This window comes from Medicago sativa, chromosome 6, assembly GCF_051527215.1.
Source record: "Medicago sativa cultivar Bolivia chromosome 6, Bolivia_mono, whole genome shotgun sequence".
In the NCBI taxonomy this organism is placed as follows: domain Eukaryota; kingdom Viridiplantae; phylum Streptophyta; class Magnoliopsida; order Fabales; family Fabaceae; genus Medicago; species Medicago sativa.
In genome coordinates, this window is record NC_140754.1 from 89,433,938 (window position 1) to 89,440,979 (window position 7,042).

At 30.9% G+C, this 7,042-nt stretch overlaps 1 long non-coding RNA gene across 1 annotated transcript; it reads right to left on the bottom strand.

Moving 5' to 3' along the window:
* Positions 1 to 3,592: 3,592 nt before the first annotated feature.
* Positions 3,593 to 4,591, bottom strand: LOC146918037 (uncharacterized). The gene is made up of 2 exons (XR_015015951.1): positions 4,409 to 4,591; positions 3,593 to 3,919 (listed from the first exon to the last, which is right to left on the bottom strand). It is a non-coding gene; the product is annotated as an uncharacterized LOC146918037 (long non-coding RNA).
* Between the last annotated feature and the right edge of the window lie 2,451 nt (positions 4,592 to 7,042).

Below are 7,042 nucleotides of genomic sequence, written 5' to 3' on the forward strand. Positions count from 1 at the left end.
ACTCTTAAGAATCCAAAGTGAAGAAAGAGCTTTAATCCAAACCCTAGAGCATATATATATCTCCTTTCAAAGAATATCAAGTCTTTGTAGAGGTTGGACTTAAACCATTTTTTATGAAACTTCATGCATAAGTCTTCAATTGATCCACTACCAATCCAAACCCTAACCCTAGAATTTCCATAGCAACCTTAAAGCCTTAAATCCAAAGCCATAGTTGTTTCTTGCTTACAAAATTGCTAACATCCAAGCTTGGTTCATCACTTAAACAACTTGGAAGAAATGATGTTAAGGAGAGGAAGAGATGGATGAGCTTTATGAGAGAAAAAGAGGAGATTTCCAACAAACCAAGTCTCCAAATGTTCAAGTTATCATGAGAGATCAAAGGTAAAATCTTGTCATGGGGGAAAGGAGGAAAAACTTGGGAAGATTGGTGGTGAAGAAGAGAGGAGAGCGATGGAGAGAGTAGAGAGAAGGAGAAGAAATTCTTTCCAACATAGAGAGAGAAAGGATAAGGGAAAAATGAGATATTTTCCACCCAAAAGCATATAAATATCCTTTTCCATGAAATTACCCTTATACCCTTGTCTTCAAGCGTGTTAAATCCAACACTGATACTTAACTCATGTTTAGATAATATCTCGTATTAAATATTCCGTCAAACTTTCTTTCCAAAATATTAATCCTCTAGCACGATCGACTGGTAATATTCTGATACTGACGGGCGGGATATTACAGATTAAAACTATAAATATAAATGTTTATTGCTTTTAAATTATAGCAAACCAAACTAACCATGATTTTCTATTTCATTGACACCAACAATATAACAAAAAAATAATCTAAATTCTTTTTTTTTAATGACACCAATAACAATCTTTATTATAGAAAAAGTTGTTTAAGGGTATAATTGGGATAATAAAAAAGTAAGTATATATATATATATATATATATATATATATATATATATATATATATATATATATATATATATATATATACTCATCTAGTATGTTACACTTTTATATTCATAACATACTTGTTATATTTTTTTAATATTTAAATCTATTCTTATCTATTTTTTTTCATGTGTTATTTGTATTGAAAATTTAGAGCATTTTTGGGAAAAGAAAAAGGCAGCCAAAAAGAGTTGAAGACCAATGTAAACAAGAAAATGCTAACATAAGTCATCATATACTCTACGTAGAATATTAGACATTTTGAAGTTTATAAACAACATCATATAATACCATTTGGTCTACGTGGGACTATTTTTAGTGGCCCTATTCGTGCTTAGTTGGTAAGTATGCCTAAGGTAATGCCTGAGACTATTTAAACAATTTAAAAGTTAATGCTTGTTACATGTCATTCTCTATGAATTTCCCAATAACTTCATGATCTTAACATTGCAACAACTACGTAAAAACTACCAATAAAAAAAATCCTTGTTTAGAGAAGACAATTAACTTATTTTTGTATAAGTCAGTTGCGTTTGGCCTTACTTTTTTTAGGTCTAAAAGTTACTTTTTGAGTAAAGTTGAAAATTAAAACTTTTAAGTTAAAGTTAAAGTTGTTTGGTATTTATTGTTTTTTGCAACTTAATGAGTATTTTTAAGTTGAAATCTGTTTGTTAAAATAATTTTTATAAATCTTTAAGATTTTATTACAAATTATCATAAACAAAATAAAAGACATTTTCTTTATATAAAACTAAATTATGTGAAGACCTGATTTTTTTAATAGATGAATGAAAATTCATGAATTATTATATAAAACATTGTTATAAAATAAATTGAAAGATTCTGTAAAAAAAAAAAAATTGAAAGAGTTTGGAAAATAATCCATTATTAGAAACATAGCACATCACAAACTTAAAAGAATTTTGTTTCCAACAACTTAGTGGCTTATTTGATTTATAGTTCTATTCATGTAGCTCCCATCTTGTACTCTTAAATTCTATGAACTCGTATCTTCGTTAATATTTCTTTCTTCAGTCATATATCCAAGGATTTGGTCTCATGTGTCGAATTCATCATCTTCAACGTTGCATATTCGAATGAAGTTATGGAGTGTTGTTGTTGCAGCTATGATTTTTTCTTGTTTGATTCATGAAAATAGCCTCATATCACATAAATTATGCCACCTTTTTTCAAATACCAATTGCTTTTTGAATGACATTTTTCGGTGAAGAATGAGCAAACTAATATTTTAATTGGGTGCATATAACTAAATTAATACTAAAGAACAGGATTCATAAGTAAATCTAAATACAATAGAGTATAATGTTAAACAACACATTTGATCAATTGGGGATCATTTGTTTTTCTATTTGTACTTCTTTTTTTCAAATTGGTTTGGTGATGATAAATATATGAGCAATCGCAAGGTACTAAAGAAAATACAATGAATATGCAACGATCAGGATCCAAGAAAATAAAGCTTTCGCAGGTTTCCTTATAAAAAAATGAGATTAATTGGAATAGATTGTCAGTGTAAAACAAGTTTACACTGTCAACCAATTAAAATCATCCAATTAAACACCTCACCATTAGTGCTAAAAAAAGAAAAAATCATGTAAAATCTTAATAATAAATGCATATCTCACATTTATTTTCTGGGCTTACTATTCTGATTTTGGCATTTGATTTAGCAATTTACAATCTGCATTGCACGATTCTGCATCTTGTTTCACCATTCCAAACCTAGTTTTTCATAGAGGCTGAGATAATGATAAGTTGAAGAAAAAAAAAGAAAATCTTTAGCATCTCTATTGCCTCCAGCACCACCCCTCCAAGGCTGGTCCCTACATGCTACATAAGGTAGATTTATGCGATGACCCCAAATTTTTATATGGAAAATTAATTTTTTTTGTTTACATTGTTTTTTTTTATATTGCTCTTATTTATGCAATGACGGCTATGAATGGTATGAGAATTGTTATCAAATAGCGGTAGGCATTATAAGATAATCCTGGCATGTTGAATACCAGTAGTTATTTTTTATCATAGTAGTAGTTCAGGAGTAGTGGCTCATTATCTATCATAGAAGTCATTCTGGTTTTTAGCACAAAACACATGAATATCATTGAAGTGGTTATGGAGGTTGAAGATTTGGAGTCAATTTGTTTGGATGCATTTGCTTAAGAGGTTGCTGGTCTTGTGATGGATTGATATACATTGGTTAAGATTTCAAAAGCATTGTAGCTAACTAGCTAGCTTAATGTTCTGATTTTTACTTCCTTTTATTCTTCTGTAGTTATGAACTATGTCAATGCATAATTTATTTGTATGAGTATTGAGAAAGGCTATGGTATTGACAGTTAGGCCATAACAACCAAAAAAGCCACACCAAACAATTGCTGACATACGGCTGTCAAGACCTTAGGGCCACACCACTTTCCTCTCAAGGAACGCATGAGGATTCCAACACCACTCGTAAAATAAACATGCCGGCACGAACATGCAATAGATGCAACATGATTAGAGAATGGTTTTACTGATTTGTGACTATGTGTCAGTTTCATTGATATTTTGATTACTTTATTAATACTCTATTTTGTTGATCAAAAGAAAGAAAGAAATGTGAAATCAAGGAATTTGATAACAAAGTAATTTCATTTCATTGATACTCCTCAATTTGAATATTTTATATGTTTTCAACTTTACAACCACTCATACAGCTAAAGTAAAATAAATCCTTAAACCTATAAATGATGAATTCCTTATACAAAACTCTCTAGGCGTGCCACTTGCACTAACTATGCTTGGATCCACTAGTTTTTTACATATACACATTCAGCAGCTTCAAATTTTAGAGTTTCCCTTCACTTCACATTTTAAGGGTTCCTTCCCTTGCAAGACAATGTCGAATGACTCTTGAAATTGGCATAATCATCCTTTGCAAGACCATTTTTGAATAATTCCTGAAATTGACATATTCATTCTCACGTCAGAAATTGAAAGAGTTAAGCTAATATTCCCAACTCATAATTGTCTATACATATAGTTTAAATCTAAATTCCATAGTTTCATAGTTCAAATCAACATTACAATACATAAGAGCAGTTTCTCATTGGTTCATTTTAGAGGCTTTTGCAGAATAAAAGAGGCTGAAAATCTAAATGGTGTGGCATTGAGCATTGAACAAAAACCCTATCACAACATGAACATTAGCATTTTTTTTTTTTAACTTTCACCATACAACTATACATTGGCTTTCACAACCACACATAACCCCTTTTGTTCCTGTCACTAATATTTACTACCTAAAAAGCATCACAACTACTCAAAATAAAAATAAAAAAAATAACATTTTTCAATCAAAAATTTGACTCATTTACAAAAAATTGAGAGCTTTTCCAACGGAAGACATGTAATCATAAAGAAAGAGAGAAATTGAAAAAAGAAGTTACCTAGGTTTAGAGGCAGTGAAAAGAGGAAGAATATTGATGATTGAGACGAGAAAGAATGTCGATTTCGTTTACTCAGCGTAACAGAAACAAAAAAGACAGATACAAAGGTGGGGAGAATGTTAGGTCGCGTGAAAGGATGCTGAAAGAAATGTGAGCAGGTTGTAAACCAGGAAATCAAATGTCAAAAATGAAATGTGGGTTGAGTGCATTTATTATAAAGATCTTCAAAGATTTTATATGATTTTTTCTTTTTTTAGCACTAACGGTGAGCTGTTTAATTGGATGATTTTAATTGGTTGACAGTGTAAACTTGTTTTACACTGACAGTCTATTCCAATTAATCTCTAAAAAAATATTAGTGGGAATAATAAAATAAAATAAAAAATGGTTTATGTAGGAATCGATGGGTGGAGCCCAACAGTAGCTCCGAAGAAGTTATGAAAGAGTTCAATTTTATATCTTATTTTGGAAGTCACTTCTATTTGATTTCCTTCTTAAAAAAAAAAAAAAAAAAAAAAAAGATACTTCTATTATTAAAATTGTGTTTGGCCCTACTTCTCCCTAGAAGTAGAAGAGAAGTGGAAAATAAGGAGGGCCAAACTTGCTGATTTATATCAACTTGTTTTCAACCATGTTCATCATTCTATCTAAATCCATTACTTAAACAATTAACACAACTAACTATAAATTTCATACTACATTCAACAGTCTATCTATTCAATTGTATACAATCAATCAACCCAAACTGAAAAACAGTTGCAATCGAAAATACAAAGCAAGGTACATGAGGATGTGTAGGGGTGTAACGGTTCGGTTTGGATTGGTTTTCAGTCAAAAAATTGTCCGAACCGATGAAACATTCATCGGTTCAGTTTGGTTCGGTTTTCACTGTTTTTCAAAAAAGAAACCGAACCAAACTAATCGGTTTGGTTCGGTTTGGATTGGTTCGGTTGATCGGTCATGTTACTATAGGGATACACATTCAATTTTTGTTAATGTTGACAAAATTTTCTAGGCTTTATAGTGTTCTAATCTTTTTGAATGGCTTTTACAGTGTTCTAAATTTACGGTGCGCAAATCGCAATTCTTTTTTTAATGGCTTTTTCTTATCTTCACTAAACAATGACTTATAAGTTATAACGTGTATAAATAAATCAATGGCATAGAAAATGAACATGGAAAACAATGAAATATAATAAGTATAAATCAATGGTATAAACATGATAAAACTAACCCAAGATATGAACGATCTTAGCGGTGACCGGCGGTGGCGACGAACAATGGGTTTGGTGTGGATAACGGCTAGGGTTTCTTTTTTAGTAGAAATGAAAGAGTCTGACTAATGAGATGAGATGTCAGATAAAAATGAGAGAAAATGAATGGATTAAAAAGTATTTTATGTTGACTTTAATTTTGGACCTAACCATAAGTTTGTGTGAGGTAGGATAAATAATATTAGTAAAATAAGGAGTGTGGTTATCATCGGATTGGTTCATCGGTTTCACGGATCTCAAAATGAAAAACCATGAACCAAACCAAACTAGATCGGTTTCAATTGGTTCGGATCGGTTTCAAACCGAACCAAATAAGGTCGGATATTTTTTCGGTTTGGTCCAGTTTGGACTATCGGTTTCGTTGGTTTAGTCCGAACCGCTTACACCCCTAAGGATGTGACAAATCTCAAATTAATCTAAAATGTCATAATAAAATAGTTAACCTGTTGAAAGTATTAATTATGTTATGTAATATGTCAACTAAATCGTCTTCAACCATCCAAAACAACTTTCGTATCTTTCCACATTTACCAATTAATCTAAAAAGTCATAATAAACTTACAACCATCCTAAATAACTATAACATTTAACTTTTGATCCTAGCTATTTATTACTAAAGAAAAGAATAGATACATTTGGAATACGAACATGAATGAATTTTGTTTTAGAATTTTTTTTTTTCTTTTCAAAGAAGGCAAACTAACCAATCAAAATTGACACCGAAGAGAATTTTGTTTTAGAACGAAACTTGTAACTAACTACTAATAAAATAATCTTATGGGGGCGTTTGTTTCGGTGACACGCAAATTATACCTAGGAATTACTTATCCGAAAACAAAAAGTTAAAAATTTGATTCGTAGATATTTTTTTAAAAAGAATGTTTGGTAAATAAGTTACCATTCCTGAGAAAATTGGAAGTACAATTTTCTTTTAAAAAAAATATATGTAGAATTTCATGGGAATGCACATTCCCACCTTCTCACTTGAGAATAAATTCATGGGAATAAGATAAGTTATGGGAAGCTACTTCGTTCCCAAGAACGTTTATACCCAAAAATATTTTTTTCTCAACCTTATAACAATCATCGATAGAATACTAGCAACACTCTCTTTTGAACACTCTCTTTAGCACTCACTCATTTATTGGGTAAAATCAATGTATGTCCCACCACTTTATGTGGGTTCCATTTCCAAAGTGTAGGTCATACATTGATTTCATCCAATAAAAGAATGAGTGCTAAAGAAAGTGTCCAAAAGAGAGTGTTGCTAGCACTCCTCCTATGCTCCAGGTCTAGTTAGAGAGTTACATGACTAGATCTAGTTAGAGTTATTGCATATGGGTGTTTGATTCGAGTCTAC